General features: G+C 41.3%; 1 protein-coding gene across 1 annotated transcript in view; it reads left to right on the top strand.

Annotated features, from left to right (window-relative positions):
- Positions 1–19273, top strand: part of bmal1a (basic helix-loop-helix ARNT like 1a) — a 100541-nt gene that overhangs the window by 36163 nt on the left and 45105 nt on the right. The window contains exon 2 of the mRNA XM_084334402.1: positions 12575–12742. The gene's annotated coding sequence lies outside the window, so the exon portion shown is untranslated. The remainder of the gene's footprint in view (positions 1–12574; positions 12743–19273) is intronic.

A 19273-nucleotide genomic window follows, 5' to 3' on the forward strand; every position in this document is an offset into this window, starting at 1 on the left:
GGAAGGAATTCAAACCTTCATAAAGTATATTTATTCTTGGGGAAGGGATTCAAACCTTCACTTGATATATGAATATGTAGCAAAGGGAAAAAACAACCCACAAACAATTAACAAACAGGGAGAAGGGTAATGGGAGAACAAACAACGTAAATATAATACATGTAAACTAAATAAGCGCCCACAGACACTACCCAACCAGCCAGAGGTTGGTACTGGGAAACCCCCAGTAAACTTGTACAAGGTACAAGTCCACACTCAGTGGAAAATAGGCCTAAAGCCAACAAGAGAGTACTCACAACAAGAGAGAAGTGGCGCAGAGGCCACTAATATCTATATATATATACTTAGTACTTAGTCCACACGAAGCAGTAGATAAGCACAGTATCGTTCCACAACAGTGGCAAACAATGGCAACCTCACTCCACTCTGGTCACTGGCACATGACAGAATGAGGCGCCCCGATGTGTGCCACCTCCCAATCTATTAACCACCCATCTCCACTGCCTGTCTTGAAGATGCACCAATCAGGGGCAACCAATCCAATCAGGGAGATGAGTGGCATCTGCGGAAACAGAAACAGGCGATTAGGAGATGACACAACACCACACATAGAAAACACAAATAATATATTACCCTGATGTTACATGGTGTTAAAATATATGGCAATAATGATAATGAACAACCCACGTACGTGACACCTGCAAAGAAGGTGAGCCACTCCATAGGGTTACAGCACTGGCAGAGAGCGGTAAAGATTGGCATACTGCATGGCACCCAATGTGTTAAGAGTAAAGCCTTTTAAATAGGGATGCACCGAAAATTATCGGCAGAAAATGGTTAAAAAGGCTCTTTCGGCTTTCGGCCAAAAGGGTTTTGGCACCGAAAAGATATCACGAATGTCAAATAACGTGTCGTGTTGTTGTGATGACGTAATCAAAACGCGACTACAGACATAGCATGAGCAGCTATGCTCATGCATGAGCAGCAGCTAGGCTCAGCTTCTTCCCCCAGGCCATCAGAGCCTTGAACACTGAACTCTCCACACACAAGCACAAATGAGAACACACACAACACACACACACTGTACACGCTCACACACTAGCAGCCACTTTAACATGAGCACACACACACTCATGCTGCACACGCTCACACTTATGGTCACTTTACAAAAGGAAAGGTCACTTTAAGAATAGTATAGTATAACTTGAGATTGTATAATATAGCATTGTATAGCAGTGTACATAAAGACCCAGTGCCTCATCCGTAGCTAACAGTGTATTGCACTACCACAGGACCATAGCATGTCCTACCATGCTCTGTAAATAACTCATGTACATATACCGATATGCCCTACTTTGTTTACTTGTTTTATTGCACAATGTCATTCTATTGGATTCTTATTATATATTACTTTACTATTGTATTATGCACAATTGTTGCGGGCAAGACCCCCCTCATTTCATTGTATACTTGTATGCCGTGACAAATAAAACTCTTGACTTGACTTGAGCAGCTTGGCAGCTCTTCCTGCATTCTACAGCCTGTGATAACTAACTCCTCTTGGGAGTCGCTCTGTTTCTATGCGTCTTTAACATGCTTTATATCCTCGTCATTACTATATGCCCGTCGCGGTTAAAACCCCTTTTAACTAACGTTAGCGTTAAGCTAGCTAACAACGCTTCCATAGACCTCCGCAACACTTCCGGTATTTTGAGCTCATGGGAGAGAGCGGGGGGGGGGGGGGGGGCTGGAAGGGGGCGCGTGAATGAATGTTTATTAGAGTAACTAATCAACATTAGTTACTAACTAATCAACATTCATAAATTTAATCCACCCGCGCTCTCTTTCCCCCTCCTCCTCCTCCTCCTCCTCACGAGCTCCATATAACGCAGAAGTGCAGTGGTCTATTCCTCTTTCACTCGTCTCTCGTAAGCTACGTCATCCCCCGCTAAGAGTCACGGGAGATGTAGTAAATACAATAGTACTTGACTTTAATGCACATTTTTTTGTATGCAAAGAGAAAATGTTTAAATTGTACAATCTTTCAGCAGTCAGTCTGGAATTAATGTATGCATTCAAAAGTGCTGAATAAATGTGTTATGGGCCCATAAGTGATTATTAATATTATTTAAGTTAAGTTTTGCCATAATCATGTCTTTTGCCATAATCAGGTAGCTAAAAAATAATAATAAAATGCATTATATATATATTTATATTAATCATTTTCGGCATTCGGTTTTCGGCCAACTGTTACTTATTTTCGGTATCTGTTTCGGCGAAGAATTCCCCATTCGGTGCATCCCTACTTTTAAACATACTGTAGGTTTTTCTCTGGTATTTTTTTACAGTACCCCAATCAAGACAATTCGGCTATAATAATAGTTTTTTTTCCTGCAAGACGGAAACCCTTAGTGCAAAATCTAAACCCCTTTAGGGCTATGCTAGACCTAGAATGAAGTGTGCTAGCAGTGTTTCCCCTGGAAAAAAATTCAACTGCTGTGCTGCGCACACTCTGCCGGAATCCATATTTGTGCGTGTGCACGTGCCACCGGAATCCATATTAGCGCACGGCCGCACGCTGCTGGAGAAATAACTTAAAACTACCTTAGAATTGTTCGAGATAGGTTATTCATGTTCATGTTCATGGAGTCATGTGCGTGTGAATTTGCTAGGATGTTTTTGGTGTGTCCACTGACACTAGAAGTGCTCTGGAGGCCCAGACCCATACCTGTAGCTGCATATTTGTACACTGCAAAAAAAGAAATCTTATAAAGTGAAAATATCTTGTATTTGGTACAATAAGTCCAATATTGAGTAGAATTATCTTGAATTATCTTATTCCACAGATAATTAAAAAATTCTGCTTATTTTTTTCTTGATTTTGGTCAATTTAATCTTTTTAAGAAAACTTTGATCTAGATAATTCTACTCAATAGTCAATATAGACTTATTGTACCAAATACAAGTTATATTAGTCGTACTGGCGAATCGCGTCCTGCTCTTCGCCATCGAGATATACCTCATCTCCAGCACCTAGTGTACTCCATCAACGAATAAAAAACAATACACCCAGCACCTGCCAGGCCCCGCCCTAGTGACGTACTATATAGCACTAGGCGTGGTCACCACTTGCTCTTCCTCTATTTTTGTTTCCATCATAGCGGATGCGTGCACCCTATGCAACTAGTTGTCATGAAAAGTTTAGAGAAATTACGTAATATTGAGTGCTTACCGGAGATTTGCCTACCCCTGGAATCTTCGCGGCATGTTCTGACGGCGCTCGTATTGGTTCTGCGACTCTGCAGCGGGATGCATTTCGACAACCGAGTTGTATATCGGCGCCAGGGGCAGGATGTTTGGGTAAACGTCCCTCTGAGGTGGACGTTTCCCAGGCTGTGGAGCGTGCTGCTAATACTAAATGCTATAATGCTGGGTCACTGTTCTACTGTTCCCCGCTGTGGGATGTCACTAGGCATGACAATGCTGGCGTTTGTGATGTGCTCGCGTTGTCCCGGGAGACAACCGAGTTGTGTATTGGCGCAAGCGGCGGGATATCTGGGTAAACGTTGTTGTTTTCCCCGTTATCCTGGAGCGCGCGGCTAACGCTATGCTATGTTGGGCTACTGTTTCTGTTTTGTCTCCCTGCTGCGGGAATGTCTGTCTACACTACAGTCTTCCCTCCTCTTAACCATTTATGCTGACAGTCAATCGGTGTCTACTGGGGGAGTATTGCGGGGGGGCTTTGTTTACCTCTTCATGGGTAAATGGGCTGAGGTCTAGGGCTGGTGTGCTGTTTGTGAATATTATGAATGAATGCGGGACTGGCTCTGGTCCGCATCCCTTTAACGTTGTGTGCATGGGCTAGCCCATTCTACAGTATATTGGTGGTGTTAGTTCATTTATTCATTAACCCCTTCATGGTGCACACCACAGTGGAGGTTGCTGGTTGCAACCACCACTGGTGCTCCGTGTTAGCATCAGTCCTTTGCTTTTGACATGTTGAAACAGTGCCCTGCCCGGCCGACGCCATGAGGGAAATAGACCTGGTGAGAGGCAAGTGGAAGCGGCTAAGGTTCCCGTGTCAGTACTGGGGGACCTCACCCCCTGGGGAGGGCCTGGGGTCCTCACCAGGGGGGTCTCCATGGGCAGTAGGCTGTCACACGTCACGTTTTTCACCGACGCCTCCCTCGCTGGAGACGCGTCGGGCCAACGCAGTAGGGGGCAGCTGGCAAGCCATGCTGCCCGGTCTGCGCTATGTTCAATGTGTTGGTATTGAAAGCGGTCCTTCTGGTCCTCAAACAGTGTTTGATAGGGATGCCCCGATCACGTTTTTTGCCACCGATCACCGATCGTCGTGAGCCATATCGGCCGATACCGATCCGATACCGATTGTTTTTGATTAAAAAGAAATAATTTTTTTTTTTTTTTTTTATAAAAATATATATATTATATAATTAGACTTGTACTTTTATTATCTGCGAGACATCGCCACCACGCAACAAGTCAAAATGCTCGCTATCTGCAAACAGCTCCACTGTCTGTGTGTACTCTAGTAGCCTCCAGCTCCAAAAAGGATTATCCGGCGCTGCAGCGGGACCCTATTGGTAACGTTACTGTGCTTTGGTCATTTCACATTCAGCAAGCCCTCAGCTCGAATACGCATTAAATCAATGTTATAAGACGGCTAGATGACGTTAAGACAGAACTTTAGTTCAATGGGACATTTCGTTTTGAACAGTAAACTAACATCAGCTAACGCAAGCTAACGGAGGTATGAACATGGACTACTAGACTTTCTGGATCATTTGTTGATATCAGGAGCTATCGGTAGCTAGCCGGCTAAATACCGTTAGACAATGCCTACTAAACGTGAATAGTTGACTGGGTAATTTTGTTTTTAAAACGGTAACGATAGCTAGGTAGCTAACGTTAGCGCAGGTCGAATGCACTACAGACTCGAGCAGAGGAGCCTCCTCTCAGTCCTCTTTGTTTACAAACTCTACACGGGGCGGGCGGGGCTAGGGAGGAGGAGCAGCGGCAGTTTGCAGGTCGTGTGTGTCTGAGACAGACAGCGAGTGAGATCTCCGCTTGATCGGTTTCCGCGATCGGCGAATATGACTCATTATCGGAATTCACAGATTGCATATTTATACTGAGTATCGGCCGATAACGATCGGTGGCCGATCGATCGGGGCATCCCTACTAAAAAGGCTAGAGCCATATGAAATCCGTTTTATTTTTTCCCAAATTCCATTTTATTTTTTCCCAAATTCCGTTTTTTCCGTTTTTATATTTCAGAATTCTGTATTTTGCTTTGTACGCTCATTTTACCATCAGAAAAAGTGTCTAATAAGTGGGAATGAATAAATGTCCACAATTTAATAAGATATAACAGTCCATTTAATAGGGCTGTCTTAAATGCTTCGAAGCTTCGTTCGATGGGCATGGGATTCGAATATGAAAATAAAATGTGATTATTAAAAAATATAAATGATATATATATATATTTTTTGCAAAATCAACTCTGCCTCTCTTTGTTAACTACAACAAGCAATGCTGTTTGTTATTTAAGATGAGGTCGGACTCAACACTGACAGATTTGTGTTCATTGTGCTGCTTTTATAAAGCCTCAAATGATGGCTTACAATATTTCATGAAAGCAAAGTGTTTTGTTTGTCTAAGATTTAAAAAGGTTTAAACTTTACAGCACTGACAAAGTTGAACGAAGTGCTGTACAAGTCCCACAACATAATTTTTTTTTTTTTTTTTTTTTTTTTTAAACAGTTGATTCCATTTTTATTGCTCAATTCCGCGATTCCGTCCGTGATTCCGTGATCGCGGATTTCATATGGCTCTAAAAAAGACAAATATAATTTATATATCAATCAAGTAGCTGTCATAAAAGACCCCTGTGTTGGTCCAACAATAAATTATACAGAAAGTCTAAAGCCAGTCTATAGTTATGCAGGCTTAACCACTTGCTATTGTTTGACACAAATATAGTATTATTACAGGCTGCTAAAATGTAACCGGGTACTTCATAAACAGCTGGTCAGTGTCCTGCTGTCATGGTCTGTAACATACAAATTGCTGAAGAATCACTAAAGTGTTTTACCCTTTTACCCATTTATTACATGCTTTATTTCAATCCTTTTAACAAATTTTTTTTGCTTGGTCAAAATACATTTAATTGACGTTGACTTGTTCATTTGAAATTGTCTAACCACACAACATTGTAGATAAATGTAGCTTAGCTTTGCAGTTGCTCATATAACTAGCTAAGTTAAGTGATGTTAGCCAATAGCAGGAAATAAACCTTAGCTAGGTTCATCGGAGTGTTGGACGTCCCGTGATGAAGACCGGGAGGATGCGCCCCTCTCTGCGCCGCCCCTTTGCCTCAAATAGATCCGTTATCAGCTCTATCTTTAATCTTTTAAAATGTTCAGTTGCTATCGCATGCACTTATCTGCGTTTCACTATGCATATGACTCTGAGTGCATGCCTACCAACTGTTCGCCTGTTTTACTGCACACTACTATCACCGACATCTAATAAGGGAGATCCCCCCTTGAATGGCCCTTCTAAGGTTTCTCTCCTCCACATTGCCTGTGGTGCATTTTTTCCTATTGCTATAGGTTTTAGTGAGTTTTTCCTTGCCTTCGCGTGGGGTATGTCTGGGAGTGTTGCATTTTATTTAGCATTTATTTAAAAATGTTTGGACTTTATGGTGTTCTTGTTTTGTTCTTGACTTATTGTGATGTTTCTTCTTGACTTGTTTAAAGAAGACTTGTCAGGCCCATGTGGACATTAACGTGTGTTGTCGGGCCTTACAAATTAATTTGATTTTGATTTGATCTTTCATGGCACACTTTATGTTCATTTCACTTTATAATATTTGTGTTGGTCAAAATGCTTTAATTGTCTTTTGACTGGAGAACCTTTATAATATAATAATAATACATGTTATATGTGTACAGACGATGTGAAAACAAGCCTGTTCAGAGCCTGTTGTCATACCCCAAAAATCCGATTGTTTTGACCGTTTATGACCGGTACAGTAAGCCACTGTGATCGTTACATAAATATGTTTCACATTCGGTAAAATAGACATAGGGGGTCCTTACCTTAGCCAGAAGGTAATCCAAAAAGAATAATTCCAATGATCCCATCGGCGATCGCGATTTACAAGTTTATATGTCATTTACACATGTTTACTGGACACTATATGTTTTGAGGCGAGCAGATCTGCTTGCGATTGCTTTGGAAGAGCTCCTCCCCCACAGAGCGAGCCTCGATGCCTCGGTGCATTCATTGACAATACTGCTGCCTCAAAGGAAAAAGATCAAACGATCTAATAACGAGTATACTCGTTATTGGCGTTTGTGAGTTAAGCTTCCAAGATGGACTAGTGCAAGCTATTTGTTTGTGACAAAAGATTTCCCCACCTTCCATGCTCTGCTGAGAAACTTGATGTTTAAATGTATGCGTCTACTATTAGAGTAAAAAAACAGGATAATAGGAGCCATTACTGATGTCAAACAGTGATACAAGGTACACCTCTGGTTTGTGGAAACATTGGAATCGATGCCTTTATGTATTTTAATCTATGTTGTTGTCCTTGTTTCCTTTTCTATTGTATTTTTTAGGAATGCACCGAATGGGAAATTCTTGGCCGATACCGAAAATAGGAAACAGTTGGCCGAATGCCGAAAGGCAGATTTTTTTTTTTACCAATGTTGTTCAGCTACCTGATTATGGAAAAATATATGATTATGGCTAAACTTAACTTAAATAATAAATAATCACTATTATGGGTCTTTTTGTATTACAAACAGTACTGTATTTGCAAATCTGGTATGTCATAAATGTATAGATGTAGCAGTACTGTCTATCTGTATGTCATGTATGTCATATATGTCCTGATGAATTGAAAATGGGGGACCCTGATGTAAACAAGACGAAAGTATTTCTCTGGTCTGCATCCCCTTAACAATTGTGTGTATTGAGCTGTACTGTATTGTACCCATTCTGCAATCTGTTAATAAAGTTTTCAATAGGGATGCCCCGATCACGTTTTTTGCCACCGATACGATCACCGATCGTCGTGAGCCATATCGGCCGATACCGATCGTTTTTGATTAAAAAGAAATTAAAAATTATTTTATATATTTTTTTTTAATAAAATATATATATTATATAATTAGACTTGTACTTAGGCCTGTCACGATAACACATTTTGCTGGGCGATTAATTGTCCCAGAAATTATTGCGATAAGTGATATTATTGCGGTTTTGAGAGAAATAATTTTTTTGAGAAATGTATTTCCCAAAAGTTTTCAATCAACTTTTTTTTTTTACTAATATAATGATAATAGCATAATAATGCAAGGAAACCATTTCAAAGTGCAATAAACCTTTATTTAACATTGGAAGACATTTTAAATATCCTAAATTACTACCTAACCAATCAGATATGAGGTAGCGTCAGAAGCAGAGTAACCTCGTTCCCAGTTTTATCTCCGTGAGAGCAATGATAAAACGAGCAGAGCAATGTGTGTGGACAAGAGGCGGGTTGCTACGTTTACTGTAGGAAGGGGCTTTTAGACCCATGTTTTTATTTTTTGCTTCGAAAAGAGGGACATCCTCTCAATATGCAGGACGCGGGACATTAGGTCAAATGGCTGTGCAGTACAACCAAAAGCGGGACACCTGGTCACCCTAACTGTGGCTCGCGTTTGTTTACTGTGGCTCGCGGATTATGTGATGGGCAAGCTACTTGGAAAATGTAGTAAGCTACACTACCAGTTACTCTCGATTAAAATATAGCTCAACAATAATCAAATAAACACAAATATATACTATCTCTATTGGAATGGAGACTTTTCAGCACAGGATAAACTAGGGATGGGCAAAAAAAAACAGATCGATTGATCACATGATGTACTTGAGTACTCGTGGAGGAAAACGCTGTACAAAATAAACGTCTTTTCCGGTGTTTTAGACTTTGCTCTTTTATTTTGAAACCCACCGACCAGAAGTATTGTTGTTATTATCCTAGCAGAACCTATGAGCGGACAACTTGTGTCGTCCGGTTCTGTGTTTTTGAGCTAATGATAAAACAAATGTTGAGATTGTTGGTGAACAACTAACTTTAGGTTAGTTTTAACGTTAGCTACTAACGTTAGATGCAGCTACTACAGGCAATCAACGATGAGGAGGAAGCGTCATAGCATCAACGCTAGATCTTTAATCTTTATTTAGCAGTCCAGTTTCTCCGGGCAGTAGCGTATAGCGTTTGTTCACGCTACATCACTACTTGGGTCTAAAAATAGCTACACTACAAAGAACGCTACTTGGTTCAAAAGGAGCGACGCTACCATCACGCTACTGAGAAATGTAGTTAAGCTATGTAGCGTTGCTACTGCCCAACATACGCATGGTGCTCACAGGAGCTCCCGTGCTGTACTCTGTAGTAACGTCAGCGGCCCGCCTCCCCACACGGAGAGGTAATGGTTCCCGCCTCATTAAAACAAACACGCAAATAGCAATTAATTGCGCCCATCAAAATCATTGCATTCATTTTCATTATTGCGCGATAAATTGATTTATTGCTTATTGCAACAGGCCTACTTGTACTTGTATTATCTGCGAGACATCGCCACCACGCAACAAGTCAAAATGCTCGCTATCTGCAAACAGCTCCACTGTCTGTGTGTACTCTAGTAGCCCAGCTCCAAAAAGGATTCTCCAGCGCTGCAGCGGGACCCTATTGGTAACGTTATGCTTTGGTCATTTCACATTCAGCAAGCCCTCAGCTCGAATACGCATTAAATCAATGTTATAAGACATTGATATCAAGAGCTATCTGTAGCTACTGCTAGCCGGCTAGATGATGTTAAGACAGAACTTTAGTTCAATGGGACATTTCGTTTTGAACAGTAAACTAACGTCAGCTAACGCAAGCTAACGCAAGCTACCGGAGGTATGAACATGGACTACTAGATTTTCTGGATCATTTGTTGATATCAGGAGCTATCGGTAGCTAGCCGGCTAAATACCGTTAGACAATGCCTACTAAACGTGAATAGTTGACTGGGTAATTTTGTTTAAACAGTAACGATAGCTAGGTAGCTAACGTTAGCGCAGGTCGAATGCACTACAGACTCGAGCAGAGGAGCCGCACCTCTTTGTTTACAAACTCTACACGGGGGCGGGCGGGGCTAGGGAGGAGGAGCAGTTTGCAGGTCCTGTGCGTCTGAGACAAGCGAGTGAGATATCCACTTGATCAGTTTCCGCGATCGGCGAATATGACTCATTATCGGAATTCCCCGATCGCATATTTATACGATATTTATACTTTATACGGTGGCCGATCGATCGGGGCATCCCTAGTTTTCAATCAATCAGAGAGAGATAGAGAGAGGGAGAGAAAGAGAGAGAAAGAGAGAGAGGCGGACATCTGTGCTCTACTGAGCCCACCTTTCTAGTCTCCAGATGAACGCGCTCTCTTGACTTTGGCACAGTAGACGCGCGACAGACAGCGTCAATGTGAGAAACACAATCCCTCCCCCTCTCGCTCTGAATAATATGCATATTAGATCACTCAGTGATTAACCGCGACGGGCATATAGTAAATAAGGATAAAGCATGTTAAAGACGCATTTATTGGACTCGTTGCGCGCAGAGTTTACATAGAAACAGCGCGACTCCCGAGTCCCAAGAGGAGGACTGAAGAGCTCACAGCGCGCATGTAATGACTGAATCCGCGTTTTGATGACATCATCACAACAACACGCGTTAGGTTCAGGGTACAAATTAGTCACACGCCGACCGCCACAGGCTTGTAGATTTAATGTTTGGCCGTCATAAATTAAGGCCTGGGCGCCATCTGGCGGCCAACAAAATCCACTGCATGCGTCGGCTAGAGCTGCCGCGATCGCTGTTGCATCACGCTCACTGCAGAGTTAGGCTGAATACCGCGTCACCGCTGTTTTTTATCATAATAATAAAGTTGGCTTGCGGCTCTGCAGATATACCCTACTCGGTTCCAAGCGACCCTATTGGTCCAGCCTGGCTCTGCGGCTCTGCAGATACCCCCTACTCGACGCGTCACACTTTGTAGCCTCTGAACAGAACGCCGCGCCGCCATCTTTACTGCCTCGCTAAGGATGCATTTCATTCAGGATCTGTTTGCGACAGAACCAAGTGCAATAAACAAAAAAGAATGGATTCACTGTGTATTCTGCCTTATTTATTGATGAAACAACCGACATCAACCCAATTTACCACGAGCGGAGAGTTTAGTGTCACAACAAGATCGCTGATGTGTTAAGTTTGTTGTTGTTATTAGCCTAATACTACAGTCAGCCGATATAGAGAGGTAACGTTAAACCCGGGTTTGCTTGGTAGAATACACAATGAGAGGTAACGTTAGCGTTGGCAGAATAGACGCAACGAGAGTCTGGTTAATGTTGTTATTGATTGATTGATTGAAACTGTGTTAAACTCTGGCTTGCTGCAAGCCCTCGGACATCTATGCCCACGGAGCGCTGCACAGATGTCCGCCAGGGTGGCAGCCACACATAATAATAATAATAATAGATTGGATTTGTAATGCACTTTTTGTTCACTGGGATCCCAAAGTGCTACACTACATGGTTAAAACAGTTAAAAAATAGAAATAAAATGTGTGTCCCGACCCCACTTCTATGTTTCAATAAATTATTTGCATTTAAAACTATTAACACTGACTCATTCCTTCAGTTCACTCAAAATTATGCTAATATTCCTTATGTTGTTTATGATATTAATTGAAAATAGCATATGAGAGTATTATATGTAATAATAACACATGGCGATATACTAAAAAGCTATTTATAATTTTTGGCTAGTAAAAAATCTGCCCGGCTGGTACTTTTAAAAATCTACCAGCCAAATGGCTGGTGAGTCAAAAAGTTAAGTTTGTTCCCTGGTTAGGTTACAGGTTGTTTCGGTGATATATTTTCGGTGAAAAAACTCTTTCGGCCGAAAGCCGAAAGGCCATTTTCGGCCGAAAACTTTCGGTGGCAGAAATTTCGGTGCATCCCTAGTATTTTTGTATATTTGTTGTTGTTTCGTATATGTGTAATATGGACCTTGAGTCTGGAATAAAGTCTTCACCATAATGACCAACCAACCAATTGAACCAACTCATGCAGTGGTTATTGACGAGCCACAGCTAATAAGAAGAGGATGGGTCAGTGTTGTCATAGACATTTTCCAAAATGGATTGGCTTCCATTACATTGTTACCACTGGGAGACCAATCTCATCCTATCAGCTTAACATCGGTGTCTCGCTTTGTTGGGGTTTATGTTGCACGTTTAAATTTCTTATGGCCGTTGTTTTCTGCAAACTTAAAAAGTGGTGCAGTATCACTGTCACATCACTGGTTTGGAGAGACCGGCACTCTATAAATAGGTGGTTTATGAAATGAATGACCATTCACTGTAATGAATACAATGAATACATCCACCGTAACAAATCGTAGGCTAAGCCTCACAGACTGTCGTATGTTTTTGTTCCCTTGCCTGCAGGTAGATCAGCTATACCAGTGACATAGAGATTGGATTTTACCAGGCCAGAGTGGGTTGAACCGGACGAGACCAGATCAATTTGGATCAAAACAGACCGGACTGGATCGGACCAGGCTGATTCAGACGTACCAGGCCAAACCAGGAGGCCTCTTTCTGTTTCAAAGCCAGGTACACAAATCTTGGGAAGCTCGATAAGCTCCTTCCTCTCTTTCTCCTCTGCTTCCTCTGTGTATTGCTACGTGATGTCATGATGGTATTGACCATAAAATGACATGGTATGAAAATACCATGATACCTTTTTGGAAATACCATGATGGAGTAGAAGGGATAAGCCAAAGACACTTCAGGAAATCACGAGATGCTTTTGGCCCAGGAGAACGAATCGGACAGCAAGACAATATTCAGAATTTTGGGGCACAACAGTACACACGCTGAAAGCTTGAAATGTCTAGACTGTAAGGCTGACCTTCGAAGCTTTTTTTGGCCGTCAAAGCTTTGGGGCCGAGATTCGATTTTAATTTTGAAGCTTCGAGATAAAAATTTATAATAATAATTATATATATATATATATATATATATTTTTTTTTATCTTATGTTGTGGGACTTGTACAGCACTTTGGTCAACTTTGTTGTTTTTAAATGTGCTCTATAAATAAAGTGGATTGGATTAATTAAATTGATAATGAGTCGGGAGCTGCGCTGCTGCTCTCTGTTACACAGCCAACAACATTACATTACATTGGGGTGGTCAGGTGGCGTAGCGGAGATTGCGTTCGTCACCAACGCCGGAGATGCTGGATTCGCGTGTTCGAATCCAGCTCCCGGCGTTGTCACCAGCTTGGCTGGCCGTTCACACTAATACAATTGGCAGTATTAGAGGGTGGGAAAGCTGGCGGGTGGGTCCTGGGCGTTGTGGACAGCGACCCCTACAGTTCTGTCGGGGCGCCTGCTCAGCGAGGGTAGGATCTGGAGAGAGGTAGTGCGGCCTCCCACACATTACACTCTCCCAGTGAGAATCTGCGCGGCCAGGCTAGCCGCACATGCGTCGGAGGAAAGCATGTGACAGTCTCTGGTCTCTCGGACCAACAGTAGGGGAAAGTGCGCAACAACCAGGAAGGGTGGGATGGGAGAAAAAAACATTACATTACATAATATGTTGCAACCTTCATCTATAAAGCAAACAATTATATAAATATGTATATGTAGTTAATAGAGACAAAGGCAGAATTCGACTGAATTTTTTATTAAGACATGTTTTTATATGGGTCGGGACACTATAAAAAATACTATAGAGAATTGTCAATGCTGTAAAGTTTAAACCTTTTTAAATCTTAGACAAACGAAACACTTTGCTTTTATGACTTCAGGGCTCCCTAGACCGGCAAGTAGGGGCAAATGCACGCAACGACCAGGAAGGGGAGGGGGGAATTGGCATAACGACTAAATTGGGATGGGAGGAAAATACAAGAAAAATAGGAGGAGAAAAAGTGAAAAAAAAGAAAGAAGAGAGGCAGAGTTAATGAGGCATATGACGTTTGTTGCATTGGAGGCGCAGGATTTTGCAGGTGGGAGGGGGTATAAAAAATAAATAAGAATAAATATTTATTTATTTATTCTTTTAATATATTCAAATTTTATTTTCCCGTTCGAATCCCGTGCCCATCGAACGAAGCTTAGAAATATTCAAGGCAGCCCTATAGGGCTGACCTTCGATTTTTTTTGGAATTCAAAGCTTCGGGGCCGAGATTAGATTTTAATTCGACGCTTCGAAAAAAATAAAATAAAATTTTTAATTTTTTTATGTTGTGAGAACTTGTACAGCACTTTGTTCAACTTGGTCAGTGCTGTAAAGTTTAAACCTTTTTAAATCTTAGGCAAACAAAACACTTTGCTTTCATGAAATATTGTAAGCCGTCATTTGAGGCTTTATAAAAGCAGCACAATGAACACAAATCTGTCAGTGCCGAGTCCGACCTCATCTTAAATAACAAACAGCATTGCTTGTTGTAATTAACCCATTACCCGCCAAAATCGCTGTTCAGCGTTATTGCCCGCCATGCGTTGTCTGCCAATATCGCTGTACAGCGTGTTTCAAGGTCATATTTCATATTTTCGTCATGGAATTCATATTTCACCCACGGAGCCTTGTCATATGCTGCGGGAGCCATCACAACTCTGCAACGCTTCAATACCGCCACCTGGTGGCCGATCGGCGAGTTGCCAAACCGGAAATGCCCGTTTCAGCTCGGTCCGTCCCCTAATTCTGTCCGGATCTGTTTGTTCCACTCTCATCGCCCAACGGTACGAGGAGACGGACGTGAGTTTCAGCGTTTTTCTTTATCATTTTCGATACAAACTGCTCTGATCAATATATCACCCATACTACATAAATCATTTAACGTCGGTCACGGAATTATAAACGACCCCCCTCCCCCTCCGTTCACCCGCAGATGATCAGTCATAACGTTTAGGACCATGTACAGTTAAAAAAATTTATATAGCATGGATCGGTATCAAACTGCATTTGATAATCTAATATGCATTTATGCCTATATCTCACGTTCTATGAAATACTGCAGAAAACGATAAAAACATATTTATACTCTAGACAGTATTTTCGTATGAATGTGTGAATGAAAAAGTAAAACGTTCCTACATCCTGAACGATAGATAATTGATGTTGAATGGGCCATAGTAATGTCAATTTAGCAATACAATTTAAAAAGTTATAGCCCTGCAAAGAAGGTGAACATCTCCATAGACAAATAGCGCTGGCAGAGAATGGTTTAGGATGATCAAAGTGGTGGCAGAGAATGGGTTAACAAAGAGAGGCAGAGTTGATTTAGCAAAAAAAAAGAGAAAAAAAATCATATTTAAATATTTTATAATCGAATTTTATTTTCATATTGGAATCCCATGCCCATCGAACGAAGCTTCAAAGTATTTAAGACAGCCCTACTAGACTGCACAAGTCCCACTACACTGCCTTATAAATGTTAGTTGAATCCTCAACGGACCTATCTCAAATCCGCCCTCTTTTCCATGATCCTCCAATCGCAACTGCATTTGTCAGAGGGAAGCGGCGGTTGCGATTGGATGATCAAGAAAAGGGGGTGGGATAGGTCAATTCTGACAACACTATCTCCTCGTGGGTTAGCGTTGGGGAAGCAGGAACTTCATGCGTCTAGCAGTCTATGTGAAGGCACCACTGTGACTTGACGGATAATTCCTATCATAAAAGTGCATCAAGTTCAAATCGCATGCCCAACGACCAGAACAATAGACGCATGCTAGACGACCAGAACAATATGAAAATATATACCGGAAAAGAATCCATTGTTATCATTTAAAAAAAAAATTATTAGATTAAATTAGATCCACATTGATTGTCATCATACAGCACCAGTACAGTACAACGGAAATACGTTTGGCATCCAACCAGAGTGCAAATGTAAGTGCAATAGCAATATACTATGTACAGGCAATGATGACGATGTACAATATATAAATTAGTAATAGTGCTACTCAGATGTATGTAGTGTAGGGATGGGTACCGAATTCGGTACTTTTGAGGTACCGAACCGAAACACGTCGGTACTACCGAGTATCGAATCAAGTGAGAAACCAAAATAAAAAGAAAATAAAAATAAAAAAATAAAAAATTTAATTTTTTTTTTTTTTACTTTTTTTTTTTTTCATGTCAACGTTCACACGCACAATATATGCTTACCTGGGATTTGACTTGATTCAACAACAAAGCAGTCGGAGCAATGACAAGCCGAAAACTGTCGAAATTGTAGTTATTTGAAGTTTGGATTTCTTTTTTTACGACTGAGGTAGGTAAATTAAATTTCTTGAGACTAAAGTACCGAAAAAAGGTACCGTTGGGTACCGGTATCGATTCACAGGTACCGGTACCGGTATCGGTTCAAATGTGAAAGGTACCCATCCCTAATGTAGTGTTATAGTAGGGGTGGACGGTATAAACGGTATACGGTATAAACGGTATGAATTTGCTCTACGGTATGGATTTTGACTATACCTTGTAACCGGTAGAGCAGCTCTAAAATAGCAATGACGTCATGTAACCACAGCGCGACTATTTCACTCGCATTTGCCCCTAAAAATAGATAGAATTAGTCATAGATAATAGATATGTGCAAACTGGAAAAAGTTATTTAGGAGGCTTCGCGCAGTGGCCGTGTCAACACGCAATTGTCATTTCATAATAAACGCATATCACCGCGGCGCACAGCAAGTTTCAATTTCAGTTCCTGGCATTTTTAACCAGTGGAGAAAGGTAAGAGATTTCCCTATCCTTTTTCTTATATGAATTATTCTACGTTAATAAAACATACCTGGTGATCAACTACAGTTTGCTGTGAACATTATGATGTGTGTAGTGTTCTGATAACGACGGCTGGGCAGCGGGGCTGGATGCTGGATTTTGCGAGAAGCATATGCAGCTGCAGAGCCGCAGGGATTCGTTGGGAGCAGCACAGAGTCTCGACTCGGGACTTATTTTATTTGGAATATAATGACTGTATACGCAAAAGTAGCCTAGTTTTAAGTTAAAATATTATAAATCTACATGCCTTGAGGATGTCATTATTTATATAGCCTGCCTATCAGGCAAAAAAAAATTCTAACGGAAACACTGATACCGTGATATATACCGTTACCGTCTATGCTTCAAATTATACCGTGATATAAATTTTAGACCATACCGTCCACCCCTATGTTATAGTATTATTATGTATGATGCCGGTATAAAGACACTGGTAATGTTTAAAATACCTTCACTGAGTCATAGTCATAAATAGACCCACTTGGTCTGCATAGCTGGCCAGTAATTAGCGGGTACCCATTGGAATGCATTATGTTAGCTCACAGTCAAATATAGCAACAAATGTTATCTCCTGGCCACGCCTTGTCTTTTCTCATTAAGTAATGCAAGTTCCAGCAGAAAGACAGGCTGTTAGTCTTTTTGCTCCACTTCTACAAGGTCCATTTGCATGTTCTTGGTATCTAGGGACATCTATGGACCGCAGGGAATGTATTCCCAGTGTCAGAAATATTATGTCTGTTACTATGCTTGAGTAAATTGTAATTAACCAAAGGCGAATATAAATAAAAAAATGTTGGTTCCGGTTGCCGACCGACCCTGCCAATTTAGGTACGACCCAATTTATTTTATGAGTTTAATATATATATATATATATATTTTTTTCAATAAACTTTCATAAAAATCTTAGTCAAACCTTTAGTATTATGGATATTAAACATGCTGGCAGAGTACATGCATCCATGTTGTCGTGAACATTTTTATTAAATAAAGAAATTCCCTATCCATAGTCGCCGTGGGAAAAAATTCAATAAAAAATCAAATAAAATAAATTCCTTACCTACCCATGGCCTTAAAGGCCAACTTGCAGGTTGTATTTTTGTTCAATAAACAATGTGACTAGGCCAACGCTGACTTTCATGAAGAGGGAATTTTTTTCCCCGAAATTTACCCAGTTTTAGCGTTTTTATCAAACATTTTGCCGACCAAACCACAAGCTCCACGCACATGCATATTTTAATCCATGGATCAATAACGTGCCTGTGTCATCTTAATGCTGACGTCACATCAGGTGCAGGGCAGTGAGGGGCTCTGAGAGTCACAAACAGCTAGTGGCAGGAGGCAGAGAGCCTTGCTACTACTAGCCGAGGAGTGATGAATGAAAATGTATCTGTTTCACTAACACTATTGCTCCGTGATCATAGCCATTCATCTCTAAAGCGAACCACTATTTGTAAAAGCCACAACCACGTTACCATATTTGTAATAATGTAAATCATTGTGTCGTTGTACATATTGTGTATATAACGTTAGTAGCTAGCTAAGTTAGCTAACGTAGCTTAGCTTAGCTTGGTAGCCAGAATTCTCGAAACTCATAACAATGCCCGATTTAAAATGGTTCTCTCCTCTTTGTATACCCTTGTCCTCACAAGTATTCTGCCAGGGAACGTATGGACACGACAATAGTAGTAGTTATAAGGTGTTTGAGCTTGTAACGTTAGTTAGCTCATAGCTATCGTGACTGATGCACCGAGTGGGGCTGCGTCTATTCGAATCCCAACCGGTTCATGCTTATCAACATCGAATCCCAACCGGTTCATGCTTATCAACATGCCGTGACGCATAGCTTGCTAGCCGGCATTGAATACCCGATTTAAAATGGTTCTCTCCTCTTTGTATACCTTTGTCCTCACAAGTATCCTGCCAAGGAACTTATGGACACGACAATAGTAGTAGTTATAAGGTGTATGAGCTTGTAACGTTAGTTAGCTCATAGCTATCGTGACTGATGCACCGAGTGGGGCTAAAATCGTATCAACATGCCGGGACGTGTAGCTTGCTAGCCGGCATGATGTGTGTGCAGTGCTTTGCCCCACAGGTCTGAGAAGAGAACCTGCGCATTTTACTCGTTCCCCAAACTCTTTTGCATGGCCCGATTTAAAATGTTTCACGACAGTAGACATAATGCTAACGTTAGCAGGAGCCATATAGCCATATAGCCAGCCCAGTAGTACTATGACCCGGACGGGCATAAGGCATAAGTTGCCTGAAGTGAAGGCAGCAAAGACCGTGAATGAAATCTACTGTAAGTACAGTTACTTTTGTATAATGTACAGTCCATAGCTCCGCCATTT

The sequence above is a fragment of the Notolepis coatsorum genome (genome assembly GCF_963971535.1).
Source record: "Notolepis coatsorum genome assembly, chromosome: 18".
NCBI classification, from domain to species: Eukaryota; Metazoa; Chordata; class Actinopteri; order Aulopiformes; family Paralepididae; genus Notolepis; species Notolepis coatsorum.